General features: G+C 37.3%; 1 protein-coding gene across 1 annotated transcript in view; it reads left to right on the top strand.

The window, feature by feature from the left end:
• Faf1 (Fas associated factor 1) overlaps positions 1-23,454 on the top strand; it is a 294,340-nt gene that overhangs the window by 1,082 nt on the left and 269,804 nt on the right. The window lies entirely within an intron of this gene.

Genomic DNA, 23,454 nt, shown 5'->3' with positions numbered 1-23,454 from the left:
GAAAATAAGGAGGCAGAGAGGCAGTATGCTCTGATGTATCTCTGCAGTGAATTCACAAACTTAATAACCCGTTCACATTTGCAGATTCCCTTCCCTTACAGACTTCAATTGTTTGGTGGTGTCCTTGAATTAATTAATTGAAAGTAAAGATCATTCCCTTACTGAACCCTCCTGTAGTGACCCTGGCATGTAAGTATCTTAGGGAGGCCCTTTGAAAGTAGAGCTGTGTGCATCTGGAAAGATTTGCAGTTATAAACACTATCCTGCAAATATTTTCTTTGCCTTTTGATATTTACTGAAGAACACATTTTAGTGCCATACACACATTGTTTGGAATTATATTTGTCAAATATAGGCAGACTTTTTCTCCAACATCGACATTACTTCACAGTCTCTGGAGGCATTACTACATTTCTACTTAGTGTTCTAATGACCATTTTCTAAGAATTTGCTCTGTTTTCTTTTCTAGTAGTTATCTGGTACACTAGGAATATGCTTATATCTACGTTTTGATTATACTGCAACCTACAAACTGAGAAAGGAATGGTTTTAAAAAGAAAAGTTGGCCATGGCATTTTGTAGGTTTTAGAATAGCCTGAGTTCTTTATCTTAGACAGTGTCTCCCTATGCAGACCAGGGTGGCATCTAATTTAATATAATCTTTCCACCTCAGCTTCTCATAGTACTGGGATTACAAGTGCGATTCACCATGTCCACTTCCTAGATGTAGTTTTTACTCAGTTTGTGTTTTGATGAGAAAGCCTGGACAACAACAAATGGTGTAATTTACCCTAGCCCTAATGTGTTTTAATTTTGTAAGCTTTAAAAAACTCTAATAACTTGTACTTGATTTCTGTCTTCTTTCAGTCAGTCACTATGCTTGTTAATTTTTTTTTTTTTTTTGAGGCAGAGTTTCAAGATATATATAGTTCAGGTCAGCTTTAATTGTTTCTTCAGTGTTGGGATTATAGGAGTGTATGCCAAAATACTTGACTCACTATTAATATTAGAGGCAGAGAAATATTTTTGAAGCACATCAAGACTTTGGTTTGGAAATCAAAATGATTATTTTTATTACATTATTGAATTCCAATAAATTTTTTTTCCATTCTTTCTTTCACCTTTGAAAATGTTTTCCTTTTGCAGTAGCTAGAGATTGTACCCAGGACCCTGTGCATGTTGGGCAAGAGCTCTACCAGTGGTCTACATTTCCAGCAAAAGATTTCTCTTATTAGAATGGTATTGGAATGCTCTTATAGGCCAGTGACGTACTGTGCATACTGTTTATAACTGGAAAGCATTTTCTAATTGCATTTGGTGTGAACAGCCTTCATATAAAAAAAATATTTAGAGGATCGAATCTCTGTACTTTAAACACATTAGTCTTTTGTGTGTTTAGGAACCGCTTACCAATTAAAATACCACATCATTTTGTTTGGTCTTTCTTTAAATTGGTCATTGTAGTCTTCTTTATTGTAGGCTTTTTGGTATTAACTTAAAAATAAGCAATTTATGTATTAGAAGAAAATCAAGAAACCTATTGTAAAGAATATACCATAAGTCCTGGCATGCAGCTGTGGGAAATGTAGCTCTGTGGTAGAGCACTGCCTAGTTTAGCATATGAAAGGCCCTGGATTTGATATGTAGTACCACATTCATACACAAAAATGCATGTGTGCACATATACATATACACAAAAACATAAGACATGACATGTAGATTCTTGGGTATTACTTGTTTAGTTGGATAACTTCCCAAAAATGAATATAGTAAAGTTATTTTATGTGCTTGTGAGAATCAATAATGATATGAGAGCTTAGCATGCTCTTAGAAAGGACACAATTTTTTTTTTTTTTTGAGACAGTGTTGTGGTAAATAGTATATAGGGATTTCTACAACCTCATATTATTTAGTTCTCAAATAAATGACACAAAACCTTTATATTTATAATAAACTTAAGAGCACCAGAGCTGGGCAGATGTCCACCCATAGAGGCTGTTTTGCCTACTTTGCTATCAGTAACCCCGAGATAGCACTTGCCATGTTCAGCCTGGGCTACTCCTACTCCATCGGGCCAGCCCTCAGGGCCATGTGCCACCTACCCCATGCCCTCTCCCTCCTTCCTTCTCTCCTCATGGTTCCTGCCTGAGACCCTCCCAAGCCTAGAAACCTTGCTCCACCCCTTCTCTTCTGCCCAGCCAAGGCTGTAGGCATCTTTATTAACCAATCATGGATAACTTGGGAGACAAGGTTTACACAACAGAAGCTGATATACATGAGGATCTGCTGCCTTGGAACAACTAGATCTTGGGGTACAGAATTTAGAATTTGAATACAAGCAGAACCAGACCAACCTCCTACAAGACAGGGTTTCTCTGTGTACCCCTGGCTGTCCTCGAATTGGATCTGTAGGGCAGGCTGGCTCTGAACTCATAAAGATCGCCTACTTCTGCCTTCTCAATGCTGGGACTAAAAGTGCGTACCACCATCACCTTGCAAAAGTACACCATTTTGAATTAAAATTTAAGAATGTTTACATATACTTGTTTAGTTTTAGTGTTTATAATAGCCAAAATATGGAATCAAGCTACATGTCTACTAGTGTATGAAAAGTAAGGAAAATGTGAATACAATGGAGCTTCATTTTCCTTTAAAAAGAATGAATTAAAAAAAAATAAGAATGAGACCAGTTGTAGTGATACACACTTTTACTCCCAGCACTTGGGAGGGAGCTAGAGGCAGGGGGATCTCTTGAGTTCAAGGCCAGCCTGGTCTTGAGTTCCAGGTCAGCCCAGGCTATGTAGAGAAAAATAAAATTAAAAAAAAAAATGAAGTTAACTCATTTGCAGATATTTATGTTGGCAAAATAGACAGACTCAGAAACACAAATATTGTCTGTTTTCTCTAATATGCAGAATCTATAGGCATATGTGTTTATTTATATACACACACATACTATGACAAGAAAGAAAGATTATTTGTGTGGTGGAAAGGGACCATTAGTGAGAGAAGGGAAGGAGGGACAAATGTTTTTTTGAGGAGGCAATGTGGGCAAAGTACAATGCTGATTATTTATGAAATTGTCAAAATGAAACCCATTGTTTTTATGTCTAACTGAAAAAATTTAAAGGTTCTGGTAGAATATTATGAAGTCATTAAGTTATGTAAAGTTTATTGAAGATTTGGGGGGAAAACCCTCAGTAAGCTAGTTGGTGGGAGCACACCTTAATCCCAGTTCTGGGAGGTCTCTGTAGGTTGATCTCTCTCTTTTTTTTTTTTTTTTTTTTTTTTTGGTTTTTCGAGACAGGGTTTCTATGTGTAGCTCTGGCTGTCCTGGAACTCACTCTGTAGACCAGGCTAGCCTCGAACTCAGAAATCCGCCTGCCTCTGCCTCCCAAGCGCCGGGATTAAAGGCGTGCGCCACCACCGCCCGGTGGTTGATCTCTATAAGTTCAAGGCCATCCTGGTCCACGGAGCAGGTTCTATGACTGACAGGAAAAAATCCTTGAAAAAAACCCAAAAAACAAAAAACATAACCAAACAAAAGTACTACAAAAAACCACTCAGTTAAAACCTTTACATGCGTTTGAGTATTTTATTTTCTAGTATTTGCATTTATTTATCCAATTATATAACATGAAGAAAGCAGTTATTTTTAACAAGCTCGAGGGAAAAAGCCTTTCTGAAACTCCACCATTTGCTATTAGGAGAAAAAAAAATCAGAGTTTGATCTTTGTTAGATAGCCAGGTTATAGTAAGTATAATGTCTAAATATGAAAAGTTTTTGGGAAGGGATTCTCGATCATTTCACTTCAAGAGAGAATGAATGCTTCTTTTGAAGTCAGTGACATGGTGCTAAGTAGTGGGAAGAAGATTATAGGTCACACCTAAGAGGAGAGGATTGGGTCTGTGGATCGGTGAACTTAGTGCAAAACAAATTGCCTTCAAATTCCCACCCCTTCCAGAGTGCTTAGATAGCATGAGTGAGGGCCTAGTTTGATCCCCCGCAGTGAAACATGCAGAACAGTCTTTTCAACTAAAAAGTTTAATCATGGAAAATATATAATAGAATTTTCCCTATTAGCCACTTTGAAGTGTGTACTTCAGTGATATTAAGTATTCATTGTGCTGTGCAAACATCAACATCATTCATCTCCACTGCTCTTTTCGTCTTGTAAAACTTTAATTCTGGGTGCTTTAAATAATAGCTCCTCAGTTCTTTCTCTTTCTGCCTCCTGACAACCAACCTTCTGTTTTCTGTCTATATGAATTTGACTCTTCTAGGTACTTTATTTTATAGGAATTTTACCTATTTGTTCTTTTGTGATTGGTTTATTTCACTTAGTGTATATGGGCTCAGGGTTCATCTTGAGATGAGGCATGTGTCAGAATTTTATTCCTTTTAATAGCTAAATAGTGTTCTTTCATATTTGGAATTGCCATGTTTTGCTTACTCATTCATTTTCTGTGATACTTTAGGATGCTCATAACTTGTGGCTATGCTGCTGTAACAGTGGTTTAAAATACTGCTAGAGTTCCTTACTTCTTCAGTGTATTGGGTTTATACCTAAGGGTAAAATTGCTGGATCACATGATAATCCTAAATTGAAAATGAAGTTTTAGTCTTCTTGAGGACCTACCATCTTGTTTTCCTTAGCAAGTGTATCACCAAAATTATTTGAATGGAGGAATACTAGCATCTTGCAGGACTGGTCTCCCTGTGTAGCTGAAGCCAGAGTCAAACTCAAGGTTATTCTCTCTCAGTCTCCATAGTTCTGGGTTTGTAAATGTGGGTCACCATACCTAGTTCAATGATTTACCTTTAAGTTTAGTTCTGCTTAGTGAATGTAGAATTTGGAATATTTTATAAAAAGTGTTCAACCTGAGCCAGGCAGTGGTGGTGCATGACATGGGAGGTAGAGGCAGGTATATCTCTAAGTTTGACACCAGCCTGGTTTACAGAGTAAAATCTAGGAAGCCAGGGCTACATAGAAGAACTCGTTGTCTTCAAAAGAAAAAAAAAAAACAGGAAAAAAATTACCCTGTTCGCATTGTATGTTACAGTTAAAGTAGTAGCAGAGTAGTATTTTTGCTGTTTTGGCTGGCTGGAGCCAAGAGTATGTGCAGAAATACCGTGAGTTAAAAAAAAAATAACCAAAATAGATTTCCCCCAGTGCTTTTTATAACAAAGAGGTGCAATGAGATGAAATGTTCAAATCTTACTCTTTTAGGTCTCCCCACACCTCCCCTTGGCAGGGTTTCACTATATAGCTCTGGCTATCTTGGAACTCACAAAGATCTGTTCACCTCTACCTCCTAAGTGCTGGGTTTTGTTTGTTTGTTTGTTCTTTTGTTTTTGTTCTTAAAGAAGGCTACTCACGCCTAGTCCAGGATGCCTTGGAACTCTGTAGCCCATACTGATCTTAAATTCATGCCAATTCTCCTATCCTAGTCTTCCAAGTGCTAAGATAAGATGACAAGGGTGAACCACCATGCTCTTCTAGTAATTGTAAAATTCTTCATTATTTTCTTCTATTATGTTATTTTATTATTTTATTAATCATTTTATTAAACAAACTTTGCCCTGTTTGGTCTGCTTACAGATGGGAAAATAGTTACCTAACAATTATAGCCATTGTCAATTCTGATATTAGTTACATCTTACTAAGCTGAAACAAACAACCTCCATGTCTTCCACTGGGTTTTTCCATGTTTCTGTTCTGGAACTTGCTATGTTGATCAGGTTGACCTTGAACTCACAGAGATCCTCCTGGCTCTGTGTCTAGACATTAAAGGTGTGTGAGACTTCTAGGTCTTTTAGCTTTTTGATTAATGTCATGCTAGAATATGCTTTTCCATTAAGAAAAAAAAATACAACTTTTTTTTGAAAAAAAAAAATAAAGTAGTTTTATATGTTTGGGAACAAAAGGATAGTCTCGAAAGTTGGTTTTCTATTTATATTTTTTTCGTTAGTGACAGAGATAAGAATCATCACTCAATTGGAAAAAAAGAATAGTAGTGATGTGTTGTTTCAGACATTCCCAGGAACCAAATCTCCTCTACATAAAAAATATGTTTTGAATTTAGTTGCTTTGGTTATAGATTTAGATTTTTTCTTTCTGTCGAATTTAGCATTTATTTTGATACAATATTTCTTACAGAACAACATTTCTGTTTTGTATCTTTTCTCATTTGGGATTCATACATTTAAGTGCATTTTGCTTGCATATTTCAAGCCTAGTCTTCAATGATCTCTCTCTCTCTTTCTGGTAAGTCACATGTATACTGTTGCCATTCCTTTATAACACCTGGCCTTTCTAACTGATATTTTGACCCTTCTTTCTTTTTCAGTTTGACACATAGCTTCTGCAAAAGAGGATATTATTCATTGTGATGATGTAGACTAGGGATTAAGTATACAGGGATCATATTTCATGGCTGAGGGGGGTTACCTTGAGTAAGAGATTGAATACTGTGTGGAGGTAGTCTGTTAACCTTTGTCGATTGTTTCTCTCTGTTCTCCTTACTTGAGGGACAGAGCTGGTCATGCTGTTTTAGTATTTGGATTGTACATTGTTGAGAAAAGAAAGTTTTTGCACAGAGAATGCAATTTAATAGTTTGTAGTTAGTTTATATAGTTATGACTTTGAGGTTCAAACTACTTGAATTTAAATCACTGCTGCCACTCATTCATCTTGTGATCTTTGACTAGTTATTTTATATATCTACCCTAGTTTTCCAATATGAAAAATGAGTTAACACATGTAAACCTATTAGAATCGGTGTGTGAAATAGAAAGTGTTCAAAATCTGTTATTTTTATTTTGACCATGTTTACATTTGTGTGTGTGTTTTGAATATGTCTACATGTGCACACACATGTCATAGTAGTAAACATGTGGTCAGAGGACAGATTTGTAGGAGTCACGTATCTGCTTCCACCATGTGGTTCCCAGGGATTGAACTCAAGTCCACAAGCTTGGTACCAAGCACCTTTACCTGGTGAGCAATCTTAACAGGCCTCCAGTTTTGGCATTTTTTAAAAGTACATACTTGTTAAAAAATTAACTTCAGAGACTGCAAAATAACTCCAGAGATCATCTATTTAAAGCCCGTGACCTTAACTTTTGTAGAAATTGAGACTACATGAAAAAAAGCTGACTTGTCCAAGTGTTGTGAGTTGGTTTGAAACAAAAATATGTCCAAGCACATACATGTAAAATAATTTGTTTTTTACCCAATTTGTTAGAGACTTTAGTTTTTGAGGAAAATAGACTTGCCATTCAGAAATTTCTCCAAATGAGGACAATTTTTCCAGATAAATGGACAAATTGAGTTTGGTGGCACATACCTGTTGTCCCAGCGCTTCATGTAGCTGATATAGAACCTGTTACTTGAACACTTGAGCACAGACCTGCCAGTAAGATTCTATCTCAGAGCAAGCATAGTGTCAGGAATGGAGGGAGGGAGGAAAGAAGGGAGGGAGGGAGGGAGATAAAATAGATACTTTTCTCTAAATTCCTAGTCTTGCACCACAAGTGGTTCGAAACCATGGAATGATCATACTCTATAGTTACTTGCTGAGCATGGTGGGGTTGATGCCTGTTGTTTGTCTGAGCTAGAGGATATCAAACTATATTTTGTAAGTAAAAGTGTATTAGAACATTGTTTATCTCTTGAATGAGTTTGGTTTCTTGATACAGTAACAGGAGAATTTTTGGGATTGATTATGGTATGTAGGCCTAAAGAATATACTGTGGAGACTTCAAGATGTAACTTATTCTTACTAGAGACTGTCTTTGAGCCTGTACTAACCCTTAGGTGTGTAGTACTTTACCTAATAATGGGCAGTACAGGCAAAGTGATTTTTGGGGTGACATACTTTGTATGGATCTTTGGTACTGGCTAATCGTCATGGTGTTTTTAGGAATGAAATAAGTAAGAAACCTTCTATGTTTTTGTTTGAATTGTATGGGAAGAAAATTTCTGGTACACATGAAAGGTTGGTTACATTAGATTGTAGTGATAGAGAACTTTGATTTGTGAACCAATTTTCAAACTTAAGCCAGCAGCAGATCCAGCATCCCTTGAAGTAAGGCAAGTCACGCTAAGAATGTACCTTGATAAAAAGAGTTTTATTAGCACTTCTGTCTTGACCCAAGAGGTACCTACCGCTTTTTACAAGGGCATGTGTATACTGGGAAAGAAGAAATACTTAGACTTTCTGGAGTTTGTTATACTGGTTCTGAATTGATACTGATTCCTAAAGACTCCAAAAAGCATTGGTAGTCCTCCGGTTACAGTAGGGGCTTTGGAATGTCAGGGGAATTAGTGGTTTGTTTGCAGTTGGACTTACAGTAGATCCAGTGGGTCCCCAAAGTCATCCTATGTTTTTTGCCCCAGTTCTAGAATGTTTAATGGGAGTAGATATATGTAGAAATTGTCAGAATTCACATTTTGGTTTCCTGACCTATGGAGTTGAGGGCATTATGCTTGGAAAGGCCCAATGGAAGTTATTGGAATTGTCTCTACCATGGAAAAAAGGAGCCCAAGCCAATATTGCAGTCCTGGAGAAATTGCAGAATTTAGTGCCACCATCAAGGACTTCACAGATACAGGAGTGGTGGTTATTACAATATCTATCTGTAATTCTTCTATTTGGACTGGGCAGAAGATAGATGGATCATAGAGAATGACAGTTGACTATTTCAAAGTAAATCAAGTAATGACTCTTATTGAAGCTGCTATACCAAATGTCTTTATTTGAGTATACTTAACACATCTTTTGGTACATGCAGGTATTGATCTAGAAAATACCGTTTCTTGATATCTGTCCATAAGAACCCTAGAAATCATTTGCTTTCAGCTGGCAGGGCCAACAGAATAGCTTTACAGTTTTACCTCAAGGATATATTAACTCTCAATCCTATATCATAACTTAGTCCAAAATGATCTTGATCATCTGTCTTTTGTACAGTGTCTCTCTGGCTCACTATATTAATGGCATTAAGCTGATTAGACAAAGCAAGCAGGAGGTAGCAACTGCTTTGAACTTGTTGGTAACATATATTTGTGTCAGAGAATGAGAAATAAATCCAACCAAAATTTAAGGGCATGCTCCACAGGCACTGCTAGCTGCAGCATTAAACCTGCTTTCTCAGACATTCTGAAAAGACACTGGTGAAGGGAAATTTCCCACTGGCCAGAACTATAGGCAGTATGCATGGTTGTACATTTTGCTTGGAAGGAGAGATAATCAGATAAATGATTGTTTACTGATTGATGGACTATAGCCAATGGTTTGGCTAGATGGTCAGGGACTTGGAAAAAGCATGATTGGAAAAGTGGTGAGAAAGATATTAGGGAAAGATGTGGACAGATTTTTTTTGACTAGACAATGGGTGTGAAGATAATTGTGTCACATGTGAATGCTCATCAAAACGTCACCACAGCAGGAGTGGAATTCAGTTCATAATCACGTCCTTGATTTTGGCATAGTCAGCCTCTTTTCCTTGGCTGTTTCTGTAATTGCCCAATGGGCCTGTGGACAAAGTGGCCTATTCCTAGAGTTATTTTCTGGTAAAGTTTGTCCATAAGACAAGTGAGCTTCCTCTAAAGAAAATCACTGTTATCGCTTTCAATAAAGCCAGTGCTTTTGTTTGTAGATTTTTAGCAGCTTTACAATCTAAAATATTTGAATGTTTTTCAGATGGTAATATATGCTTATACCTCTATAGAGTCCAGTTGTGGGAGGGTGTAAGCCAAGGACCAGTCTTGGCTTGGAGAGAGGTTTCAAGGAAGGAGCGTCTGGGAGTGGCAAAATTGTGGGTCCAAACATGTGGGCTATGTTCTACTTGAGATAGTTTTCAGCCTGGTTTTTCTCTGTTCTGCTTTCTCTGGAGATCTCCAGACAGCTCTTTCTGTAAATAGCTTTCTCTTGCTATTCTAAAAAATTCTCTGGATAGCTCATCTCTTGCAGATCATAAACCCAGTCTTTTATTTTATGTATCAATCCAGTCATTTACTCCAGGTTTCCTTTTGATTATCCTGTGAATCAGCATCTCATAACCCCTGCCCTGTAATTCTTAGGAGACAGCAAGCATATATTTTCTTTTAACATTGAAAAAGAATTCAGAGATCTGCCTGCCTCTGTTAAGCACAGGCAGTAAGCTAGCTGGGTGGGACCCTTTCCTGAAATTACCATTCTACGGATCTGGGCCTAACCTTCCTTGCTCAGTCCCAGGCTGACCCTGAACTTAGGAATCTGTCTTCTTTTGTAAATATAAACAAAAACCAACAACAACAACAAAACCCTTAGCTGGGTAGGATCTTCTTTGATCACTATTCCCTAAATCTCATCTTCTTCTTTAGTGTCTTTCTGACAAGTTGGCTCACAGTGTAGCTGCTTTTGTTCCTTTAGATTCGTGAAGCCCCTCATATAATTCATATTGTATCTTTATTTTTTGAGAAATAATTATATTTTTGAACTCGTGTTCTCAGAGTTCATTTCCACAGTTTTAAGGGCTCTTTTGAAGGTCCCAGCATTTACCATTTTCCTGAGACATTAGCAACATCTTTGCCTCCCAGGTTTGTGCTGTCTCTGATTATCAAGGAGCCATTAATGTTAACAGGGAGGACCTTTTTTGAAGGAGGCACATAAAATATGTACATTATTATATAAACAATCCTTATGCCCACAGCAGCCATCAACACTCATGGAGGCCCACGCCTGCTTGGCCTTGTCTCAGGATCAGGAACCATGTCATTCTGTTTCTACCAGGCCATGCTGGACCTGGCAGGTGCACTTAGGTAGACCAGCTAGAGCTGGTATTTTGATTATTCTTTGAGCAGGACAGTTAAGTTTTAATGGAGATCTGTTTAGATGCATATCTAGGTTAAAAGACTAGATCAAGTCTGATATCTGAGTCTAGACAACTACTTGGTAGCAGTAGTTGAAGTAGTTGGCTTACAATACAGGCTACAATTCAGGTAGTCTAGATTAAGGGTCAGCAAACTGTAACCTGAGGTTCTGAAGATACAGTCCTGTTGGTACACACAATCATTCATTTTTATATGTCTCTGGCCACATTTATGCTCAATAGAAGAGCAGAATTGATAACATGGTCTATAGAATCTGACATATTTTGAAGGTGCTTTATTGTAAAGTTTGCTGATCTAGATTAGTAGTGATTTTTGTCCCCAAGGGGACATTAAGCAGTGTTTGAAGATGTGTTACTGGTTCTTAGGGTATAGAGGCCAGAGATACTGTTAAATATCTATAGAGCACGGGCTGGCAACCCCCCTATGAATTATCAGGTCTTAAATGTTAATAGTGCTAAAACCTGATCTAAATCAATAAATCTCAAACTTTAGTATACCAGAGTAACTTAGAGGGTTTTCTAAACTTTAGGTTGAGGGTTATTCTCTTAATTGGATTGGAGCTACACATTTTCATTTGTATCAGATTCCTAGAACTTGAGAATTACTTGATCAAGGATGACTTTTGAAATTCCACCCATGGTTTTCATTCTTTGATTTCTGCCCCATTTCTATGACTTAGGAAAAAAGGTGTGCTTTTTTGGAGACTTGGTGCTACTTCATCATTCCATGTCTTGGGCTCTCATATCCTTTTGGAACACTTCTGTCTATTCTTTAAGAACCCATGCCCTACTTTTGTGTATAATGTTTACAACCTATACTCCTACTTTGGCCTAGTAATTTATTCTGTATCTAGCCCATGCTTCTGTCTCTTTGTCTTTTTACAGGATTATTGATAAGTTTACATACTGTACTCCATACTGTCAGTTCTTGGGGGAACCTCTTGCCTAGTTCCTAGCCATCTGTTACTACAGAAACTGGTAAGAGATATTTAGTGAATACTTACCAGAACAAGCCTGCTGTGAAAAAGATAGGTTAGAACTTAAATTTTGTGGGTTTGTGTGCACATGTGTCGTTACAGGTGTATGTAGATATGCCAGCATGTATGCCTGTGTGGAGACTACAGGACAACTTCCCGTGTTGTCCCCCCCAGGTACTATCCACCCTTTTATTTATTTACTTTTGGGGACAAATTTCTTACTGGCTTGGAATTGGTCAAAAATGGCTGGGCTGATTGATCAGTGAGCCCCAAGAACTTTCCTGTCTTCTCTCTAATGTGTGTGGCACCATTCCTTTTTTTTTTTTTTAAACAAAAACAAAAACAACCACCTCCCCCCCAAAAAAGACATGGAACCTAGGGATTTGAACTTAGGTTATTGCCTTATTAAAATACATTTTTATTTAATTTTATATGTATGATTGTTTTGCCTGGATGTATATATGTGTACCATGTGTAGAGGCCAGGGGAAGCAAAGAATCTCTTGTAACTGGAGTTACAGATGGTTATGAGCCACCATATAGGTGGTGGGAATTGAGCTGGGTTCTGTATATGAGCACCAAGTGCTCTAAACTGCTGAGATAGATCTACAGTGCAAGCTCTATTTTTTGGTATATTTTTAAAGGATCAAGTATTTATTGACATATTTTAAATAATAGAATTTTGAAAGGTAAAAGTTGACTATAATTAAATATTAAATTGAAGGTTATCATTTCATAGTCACCCATATAAAAGTACAAAATAACTCACTTTTCACTTAGCTTTCATTTTATTCACTCATTCACTCACTATGTATGTATGTATGTATGTATGTATGTATGTATGAATTTGTATGAGCCTACATATGAAATAGCCTTGCATATGGAAGTCAGAGGAGAACCCAGGGAGTTCTCTCCTTCCACATGTAGGTCCTGGGGATTGGATTCAGTTGTTAGGGTTGGTGACAGACAGAGCTGTTTACTCCGTGAGCCACCTTTTTGTCTCTGGCTTAGCTTTTGTAGTGGATAAGACTTAAAATATCAAAGTTTGAGTCTAATAACTTTGTAAAACTTGAACTGTTGAATTGCTATGTCAGTTACTCTTGATTATAGTATCATATAATTTTTTTGTGTGTGGTGCAGGGCTTTGAGCCTATGTCCATGGGCATGCCTCTGTGAAGAGGTATATAAAAATAGACATAAAATAAATATTTATTGATCATAAAACATAAAGAAATTTATCAAGACAATTTTTTTATACATGTCATTTCACTATTAAAGAAAAAAAGCAAATGTATACTAGTGAGATAGACGTACTAGTAACAGATGAGTGTGTGCCTACACTTGAGTGCAGAAGGAAGCAAAATTTAAAACTTGGGGGAAGAAAACAAATTTGGTAGAACTTTGGTATGCCCAAGAGATGGGTATCAAATGTTTTATGTTTCAGTCCCTCCTTTGGAGGAAATCTTTGATACTTATATGGCATTGTAATCTTATTGTATGACAATATGGCTGGGCCATATTCATAGCTATTTTGGGACACATGTGTCCTTGGATTTCTGTATGTTTCTTTCCACTTACTCTTTTTTTCTGAGCACCCTCCCCAGCCAGTCCATCACCTGTAGTCTTTTCCAGTTTAAAATAGCATCTACTATGTTCTGTTTTCATGATTCTACATTTTTTTTCTCATGAAAGTTCTAATATACCTTAAGGATCTATCTTGCCCATTTCCTTTTCACCCTATCCATTTCACTTTTTTTTTTTTAAAGGTAATCCTCTTTGTTTATATTTATTTGAGACAAGGTTTCTTTCTGTAGCCTTGGCTGTTCTGGAACTCACTCTGTAAGACCAGGCAGGCTGGCCTGGAACTCAGAGATCTGCCTGCTTCAGCTTCCCAAGTGCTGGGATTAAAGGCATGCACCATGGTTTTCTTTGGTTTTAATTATCCAGTTTATGCAAGTTTCTGGTTTCCAAAGGAGGAGAGCCTAATTTTTTACTCCCTTATTTTTTGATTTTTGAGATGGTATCCAAGTCTAGATGAAGGCCTAGGTTGGTATGGAACTCTATATATCTAGCTCATCCTCAAACTCATACCGTTTCTCTAGATCTAGCTCATCTAGCTCCTGCCTCATCTTTTAATCTCATATTCAATTCCCATATAGAACAAAGGTCATATTTATTGGCACTCATGGAGGCTGCATTCCTGGAGCTTATGGAAGCAGCATCCCTGAAGCTCCTTGCATGACTTACAGGCAGGTTGACCTGTCAGAGTCTACACTCTCCTGCAGTTGTTACTGCTTGTATAATCTTAAAGAAAGGGCCTTGTGAATCTTGTATGTTTCAAGAACTTCCTGAAACTTGAGTTATTTTATTTGTGAACCTCTTAACATTTCTTTTGCTTTCTAAGTCCTGACAAGCAAACTAGAATGGTTGAATTCAGAGGATATTGTTATGCCACAACTGGCCTCAAACTGGGTACCCTGCCTGTCCATGCAGAGTACTACACAGTTAAAAAAATCATCATCATCATCATCATCATCATCATCATCATCATCATCATCATCATCACCACCACCATCATCAACAGCAGCAACAACAACAACAACAAACTATATATTAGCCAAACTATACTGTAGCTGGATGGTGGCCGTGGTGTACACCTTTAATCTCAGCACTTGGAGACAGAGCAGGTGCTCCTGAGTTTAAGGCCAGCCTGGTCTACAGTCCAGGACGGTCAGGGCTAGCTAGCTAAAGAAACCATTTGGACAAAACGAAACAAAACAAGACCCCAAAACTATACTATGTTTTTCTGAGGATATACCTTGAATTATATTGCATTCCATGCATTGTTTCTCTATAAACATAACTAATTTGAGGATCCCACCTGAGGTCACCTACCTAGTTCCTTAGTCCCTTTTGGAGGCTACCCTCCTTTTCTCCTTGTCTTTTTCTCTCCCTTTCTTCCCTCACTCTGTAAGGTCTTGTTCTGTGACATAGGTTGGCTTTGGACTCTTGGGTCTTCCTGCCTCTGTCTCTTGAGTTCTGGGATTATAGGCATACATCACTCTCCACCCTCTCTGAAAAACCAAAGAGCTGTATTCATATGTCATTATATTATTAGTGGACTGAAAAATTTCAGTATTAGCATTTATGATTTAACTACTTGCTAGTACATTTTAAAGATGCCCTTTTCCTAAAATGCAGCAAATGCTGTTAATAACTGTATATTAAGTTATTAACATTATGTTTATGTTTAATAATAATAATAATAATAATAATAATAGAGGCAAGTGGCTTAGATTGTTAGAGTTAACTTTGAATTAAAAAGATACTGGTATTAACATCCTGCTGTGATTCTTTATATGGTAGATTGTTAGCACATCAGCACAGTTTTGGGGTCATATTTTTTGAATGCAGGGTCTCACTGTGTAGTTTAGGATGACTTTAAACTTGTTATGTTACCACTGCTGGCTTTGAACTCCTGATCCTCTTGTTTCAGCCTCCCTCCCAAGTGCTAGTATGTATGCCACCGCACTCACCTGTAAAGTTTTAGTTTATGAATTAGATTATGATAATTTAGTCTTTTCATCATGTTTTAGTTTCTGTTTAGACTGAATACTTACAAATTATAATCTACAGTACTGTTAGGAGAAAGTATGTGGGCATTCATTTAAGGAGTCAATAATTTAGAAGTACTATGAAACCTGAGGAAAGTAGCTTTTACTTTACCCACTATAGTTTTAGAACCTATCAATGTGCCTGGCAATGGTAGACATTTGGCAGTTTTATTGTTACTAGTTTTTGAAAGTCTTATGTGGAAACAGTCAGTGTATATTGAAATTCGCAAAATCTGTTAAGTACTTGCTCCCTCTTGTGGCTCGAAATGAGAATGTAACCTCTTTGTTACTAAAAGATGTACCATCAGCAGTTTTGTGAAATTTACCAAAACATTACTGTTTTTGAAGATTATTAGTTCAATTTTACCAACATAATTTTTTAGTTCACATAACTCATTATTGCTCCAGTATTTTTTCTTTCAAATAAAGGAAAGAATTTATAACTCTATAGAATTAAATTTGTATAATATATAGTCATAAACTACATAATGATGTTTTGGTCAAGAACTGCATTTACAATGATGGTCCCATGAGATTATAATAGAGCTGAAAAAATGTGGGGCCCAGTTTGTACTGTTGGCATAAACCCATCAATCATAATTTGTCATTGTTTTAAGTATTATTTAAGTCACTGATGTTTTCTTGAGGAATTTTACATCTTTGTTGATGAGGATGATTGCTATGGATCTGTAGCAATTCTAGACCTATCTGGTGCTAAATGCCAATTAGATGAGATGAGAATGGTGTGTATGTGAGCTGCACTAGTACTTGGTGATATACATAGACTTATTCTTTCTTTTTGGAGACATGCTCCTGCTAATAGCTCAGGCTGGTCCTCCTTTGTAGTACTGGCTGACGTCAACTTGGTCATCTTGCTTCTATCTCCTAAGTGCTAGGTTTACACTTGTGTGTTATTATATGTGGTTTATGCTGTACTAAGGAATTGGTCCCCTGGCCTTACATATGCTAATCATGCACTCTTCCAGTTGAGTTACATCCCAGCCCCTGAGGAGACTTTGGAGAGCACTGCCTACAAAATTTAATAGTAGCCTTTTCTAATTTGAAAATACTCAGTAAAGGAATTTTAAAATATGTCTTCTCAGGGCTGGAAAGATGGCTCAGCTGTTAAAAGCACTTGTTGCTCTCCCAGAGGATTGGGTTTTGATTCCTAGCACCCACATGGTGGTTCATAACCTCAGTAACTCCAGTTCTAGAGCATCCAGTAACCTATTTTGGCCATTGTGGGCACCAGGCATGCAAGTGGTACACACATATACATGGAGGCAAAACACTCAGACATAAAATAATAATTAAGTCTAATAAAAATTATAAAAAGAAATATATTATTAGCTAAGTTGGTATAGTATAAGATCTCATTTTCCTTATATACCCCCATTATTGGTTAAGCCATACCTCATTTGCTTATTTTAGAGGCCATGAAACTGCCACTGTACCTTGCTTAAAGCGAGTCTTATTTCATAAGTGTTACTCTCAGAGACTAAATGTATGTATCTGCTAGTACTTCTGCCACACTGTGGACTCCATTAATCAAGGAAGTGTTGCACTCAATACCACACAGAAGATAACAACCCTGAGAGTCACACTTTACCTCCATATGTCTCAGCCTTATATGAATGTTTTCTTATCCACAGCAAGGCCAATCCAGCTGCTGCCATAGCAAGATGGCACACACAAATGCAACATAGGGAAGAATGGCTATATTTGTGTTGTCCTCATTGCTCCACTCTCAGATGCCCTATGTCTTAGAACATATAGAAGGCGTTATGCTAGATTCATCTTTGGTTCTAATCTGTCCTTATTTGGGGTGGTTGTGTTTCATGACTTTTTTTGGGGAGCTGTGAAAAAAAATTAAATATAGATAGAGAACTGATAACAGACCAAGGAAACAATTCTGCTTAAGTCTAGCTTAGTGAACCAGTGAGTTTATTGGGATTACTTAAAGGAGCATGAGTAACTCTTTAGTAGAACTACCTACAAGTTACACAGGTGATCTAACTTTCCACTGCAGTCATCCAGTGATTCAGCTTTCGTGAGTCATATGAGATAAAGCTTTTTTGGTGATGCAGCTGCTTGAGAGTCGCCTATGCTGCTGTAAGTAGGCCTAATAAACTCATTGGTTCATCCACTGAGACTTGGGGGTATTGTTGGAGCTCATTGGCATGAATATGTTTGTTTATGAGCAACTAAGGAGAAAGATTGTGTAACAGCAGAAATATACTAAGTATAATATCCATCTCTTTTAACTCATTTAGGAGGGATCAGGAATGGACAGAGAGAAAGCTAGGTAACTTTATGAAGCAAATAATAAGGTAAGATATAGTTAAGTGGAAAGAAGTCACTACAGACAACCACTTGGGAGAAAAAGAGAAGGACCTGTTGTCATGATCCTCATGCATTTGTTTTGTGCATTCACCTGAGATACCTGAAATAACTAATTCATGTGTTAATAGATTTTGGAGTATTTGAATAGGTTTTTCTTATTGAGTGCTCCTAATCCAAAAGTCTACAATCTGATTTTCCAAAATGTAAAACATTTTTGAGTATCTGATGCTGAACAGATTTCAGCATTGGGACTTATTGGATTCTCAGAATAGGGGTATTCAATGGATGGAGAAGGACTTTCAGTCTTAAAATCTGAGTCCTTTTTCTTTTCCTTCTCTCTTCCTCCTCCTCCTCTTCCTCCTCTTCTTCCTCTTCTTCTTCCTCCTCCTCCTCCTCTCCCTCCTCCTCCTGTTCTTCTTCTTCTTCCTCCTCCTCCTACTTCTCTTCTTTCTCTTCTTTTTATTTATTCTATTTAATCACTTGTCAAATGAAATGTTAAATGTAAAGTAAGCCTTTCAGATTATTTTGGTTTGATGCACAAAGTCTAATAGTTTTGGAGAAAAGTTTAATAGTAGGTTGGGCATGAAGCCATTAAGACTTATGGTGGGCATTTGGAGGGAAACATTGATTTCAGTCAAATAGTTTTGTTTAAAGGAAAAGGTTGCTTATGTGAAAAAAATGCACTTGACTGGTCTGTATAGTTTTGTGTACTTATGCCTATGGTATCATGAGCCAAATTCCCTCTTTGATATATTTGAAAATAATTAAAATTCTAACTTTAAGATACTTCTAGGATTTAATCATAGTTTTTAATATTTGTTTTTGATATATCTATGAAACATCTTCAAGTAATGAGAAAGGTTGGTTTTCTCATCATAAATTCATGGTCTGATCCTTTGCTCTTTAGACTTAAGCATTATACTTTATATTTGTTATTGCTCAGTGATAATGTTCTGGGAAAGTGGCTCAGAATAGCAGCTTTATAGGAGACTGATTTAAAAAAATATTTTTATTTTATGTATATGTTTGTTTGCCTGTGTGCATTATCTTTACCACATGTGTACCTGGTTCCCCTGGTGGCCAGAATAATGTATCGTCAGATCTTTTGGAACTGGGGTTGCAGATGATTGCCAGCCACCATGTGGGCACTTAGAAGTGGCTACTCTTAAGTACTTGGCCATCTCTCCAGCCCTGAGATCAGTCTTTTTAATGAGAGTTTGTGTGTGTGTGTGTGAACGTGAACATGTGAACGCAGGGTCTCATGTCACCCAGGCAGGTTTTGAACTGCCCATGTACTGACCTTGAACTCTTGATCCTCTGGTCTTGAAATACTGACTTTGAACTCCTGACTTCTTACTGTTGGGATTACTTATTAAACAGAATATTAATTTACAAAGGAGTGGATACTTTCATGTTGAACATAATATTTGTAATCATTTATAATACCTTCTTCTGGCATTAGCATACCAGAGAAACCAGTTTGGCCATCAGTAGTGAGTTTAGTAAGCACTGAACCAGAATAAACTATATGAATTGTTTTGTCAGATGGTAAGTCTAGAGAAATTCTTGCTCCATTTCTAGTGTTTGAATATTCACACCATTGTTTAGTACTCTTTTAGGTGGTGTGTCAGAGAAACACACCTAGAGAAATATATAGAGAGACAGTCTCTATACAGCCTGGAACATTATCTGTAGACTAGATTCACTTTGTACTTCCAAGAGATCCATACTCTGCCTCCAAGGAACTGGGACTAAAGGTGTGCACTGCTATAACTAGCTCTATTAGTCTCTTTAAGATACTGTAGAGCTTTTATTTTTTTAAAATGGTTTTTAAATACTTTAACCTCTCTTCTAGCCTATCACCCATCAGAGGTAGTGGAAAAGAAAGGTTATCATGGTACTTGGGAAAGTGGACCTGTTTAGAAATGGTTCTTTGGAGCAAGTCCCATCTGTGTTGGAAATCAGCAGTTCAGTTCACAGGTCAGCAGGGGCAGTTTGATCCACTCACAAACACTTCACAGATATATCAGCAGTTCAGTTCAGTATGGCATAGCAGTAGTGATGGCAGGACCTAGCAGGGGGCACGAATCAGCAGGAGGGATTTAGACCAGGAGACACTAGAAGCTCTCTGCTGTGCCTCTCTCAGCAAAGTGCTAAGGTCATCGAAGACTCAAGACCAAGAAGCATTGCAGAGCTGGTTGTACCAGCAGACCAAACCCCTGTCACTGTTGGGTCCTATTTATACTCTTTCCAAACATCACATGTCCTTTACTGGTCTTACCTCATCACCATGTCTTACCTCAGCACATGAGTCTGTTTTAGGAAAACTAAAAGTGAGTCTGTATCAGCTGACATCACTTGGCCAATTAGAGTCTTTGGAAGTGGCAAGTAGCCGAGATTTTTGATATGTTTCTCTCTATGAAGTAACGACAAATGGAGCTTAACAACACATGTAAGATGAACCAATACATGCGTGCCTTTACATTCATCCTTTTATGTGCTTGCTTTAGCAAAACATCCTTTCACCTGTGTGTGCTTCAGCAAAAGTTCATTCATGAGTCTGCCTTAGCCTTTCATCAGTGTTTGCTTCAGCGAAACCTTCCTTCACGTGTCTGCTTTAGCAAAACATCCAACACAACTAACTTTCCAAAGAACCCTTAATTTTTCTCTCTGAGATACTTTCATAGTGATTATTCTGATAATCATTATGACAAATTCTGATTTTAAGATTCCCTTCTTTCTTTTCCCTCACTCCCTCCTTTTCCCCCCTCCCCACTTCCTTCCCTGGGTTCTGCTATAGCCCAAGCTTGCCTCAGGCTTGTTATAAAGCAGAGGATTACTGATCATGATGATGATGATCATCATCATTATTAATTTATGTATATGAGTGTCACCTGAATGCATGTCTGTGCACCATGTGTTTCTTGGAGGCCATAAAAGGCGCTGGACCTGCTGGACTTGGAGTTACAAGCAGTTGTAAGTCACCATGTAGGTGGTGGGAATTGAACCTTAGTCCTGTGGAAGATCAGCAAGTACTCTTAACCAATGAGCAATTTTCCCAGTCCTTATTATTATTATTTTTAAATTATGAGCATATATGTTTGTGTGTGGGGTGTATGCAAGTGAGTGCAAGTGCCTTCAGAGGCAAGAGGTATTGATTTCCTGGAGTAGTAGTTACAAGTGGTTTGTGAACTACCTGATGTGGATATTGGAATTGAAGCTGAGTCCTCTGGAAGGCCAGTAAGTGCTTTTAACCATTGAGGCATCTCTCCAGAACTCTTTGTTGTTGTTGTTGTCGTTGTTATTATAAAATTATATAATAAATATGTAATTAGGAAAGTCCTGTATTTTCTTTATATTAGTCCAATGTAATTACTATTGTTGTTACCCTGTTTATGAAAAGAATGAAAAGTAAGTACTTTGAGATTTCATTAATAAAAACTATCTAGAAATGTTATGGTTTGCAATTTGTAAGGATTCTTGGAGACATGTTTTAAAAGATCTTGTAACACTTAAAACTAAGAAGCTGTTAACTGACAACTTTTCCCAAGAACACTAAATTTCATTGGATTTTTTTTTTATTTAAAAATTCTCCCTCTTCCTCCCTTCCCCGTCTCTGACTCGTGCACGTGGTGTGTGTGTATGTATGCCACTTTGCATGTGAAGGTCAGACAGTCTTACAGGAGTGGGTTCTTTTTTTCTTCCAGGGATCAGGTTATCAGGCTTGGTGCCAAGCTGCAACATTTTAGCACCTTGAGAACAATACATTTTAGGTTACTTGTGTACCCTGTGGAAGCATCACTTGTCAATAAAAAGCCTATGGCCTATAGGATAGGGTAGAATAGAAGGTGGGATATCCAGCAAGGGGAGGATATGTGGAACTCTGGGAAGAGTCAAGCATGGGGAAATGTCCTACTTAGGCTTAGAAGTACGGAATTGAGAAGAGGTAATTAGACATGTGGCACATGGCAGACACAGAACAGTATAAATGAGTTAATATAAGTTAGGAGCTAGTCAGGAAGCAAGCTTAGCTTGGCCTAGGCATTTTATTCATAAATAAAGTAGAGCCTCTGAATTTGTTTTTCTGGAACTGGAGCTCAGGTGGAAAAGCCTGTGGTTACAGGTTATGAATGAAATTATAACCATCTCAAGCAGGATTTCTCCTTTTAGGAGGAGCTAGGTAACTAGAATACAAGAACATGGGGTTTAGCTTATTTTTTTTTTAAAGATGCTGTTAACAAAAATAAAAGGAAACAAGCATAAATACACTCTAATACTCTAAATCAGTGGGTCTTAACCTGTGGGTTGCAATTCCTTATGGAATGACCCTTTCACAGAGTTCTCATAAGACCATCAGAAATCACAGATGTTTACACTATGATTTATAACAGAAGCAAAATGACAGTTATGAAGAAGCAATGAACATAATTTTATGGTTGAGGTCACTACAACAGGAGGAACTCTATTAAAAGATTGAGAACCACTGCTCTAAATACTTCTGTTTTTTTTTAAACCTTTCTACTTGTTTTCAGTGTTTTAAAGTTTGCTATGTTATAGCAAGATCCGATCTTTATCTAACTTTTCTTTTATGATTATAGAGATCAAATCCAGAGCCTTGCACATAGCAAGCAAGCATTCCATTACTGAACTACATTCCCAGCCTCAAAAACGGCAATACTCCATATGATAAATTATTTTAATTCTATAATTATATGCACATATAATTATAAACATATTTTTAGTCTTTAACTTACAGTAGTTTAAACCTCCTAATGAAATTTCAACTTTTTTTTTAATCAGGTAAATTCAATAGAAACTTCAGTTTGAATTTTGAATTGTAATCTTTTCTCCTGCTATCTGTATGTGGATATGGTTAGATACCTTTTCATGTTGCTGGACAGCAAGCTGAAACTCCCAGTCAGCTATGTGGTTGAGTGTTAATATAACAGATACTCTACAGGACACACTATGTTATAGAGTGTAGATCCATTTTGACATGATATTTATAGTGGGTATACTGGAATATAATCCCACTGTAAGTCCAGGAGCTTTGGTACATATACAGTACATAGAATTTATCAAGCAAAGTGTAAGTTAGTCCTAGCTAAGGATAGACCATATTAGTACATAATATTGATAAAAAGAGATGAATTATATAAAAGAGAAAATGAGGAAAGTACTCGTCTTAGTATGGGTTACTATTGTTACATGAAATACCCTGATCAAAAGCAACTTGAGGAGGAAAGGGTATATTTGCAAATACTTCCACATCCTTAGTAACTCCAAAGGAAGTTACTATAGAAATTCAATTAGGGAGAGAACCTGGAGGCAAAAGCTGATGCAGAGACCATTGAGGAGTGCTGCTTACTGGCATGCTCACCATGGCTTGCTTAGCCTCCTCTCTTATAGAACCCAGGACCAACAGCTCTGGGTACTACTGTCCATAGTGAGCTGGGCCCTCCCACATCAGTCATAATTCTGGTGGGGTCATTTTGTCAATTGAGGTTTCTTCTTCCAAAATAATCAAGCTGTATCAAATTGATATAAAACTAGCCAGCACAGTACTCATAAAGGGAGACATTTTTCTCATTATAGGTAATATTCAAAGAGATTGAATAATTTAAGTTGTCTATTACACATTC

Source organism: Arvicanthis niloticus, chromosome 5 (assembly GCF_011762505.2).
Source record: "Arvicanthis niloticus isolate mArvNil1 chromosome 5, mArvNil1.pat.X, whole genome shotgun sequence".
Taxonomy (NCBI): domain Eukaryota; kingdom Metazoa; phylum Chordata; class Mammalia; order Rodentia; family Muridae; genus Arvicanthis; species Arvicanthis niloticus.
Note: the sequence above shows the minus strand (reverse complement) of the source record. Positions and strands in the feature narration are given on the sequence as shown.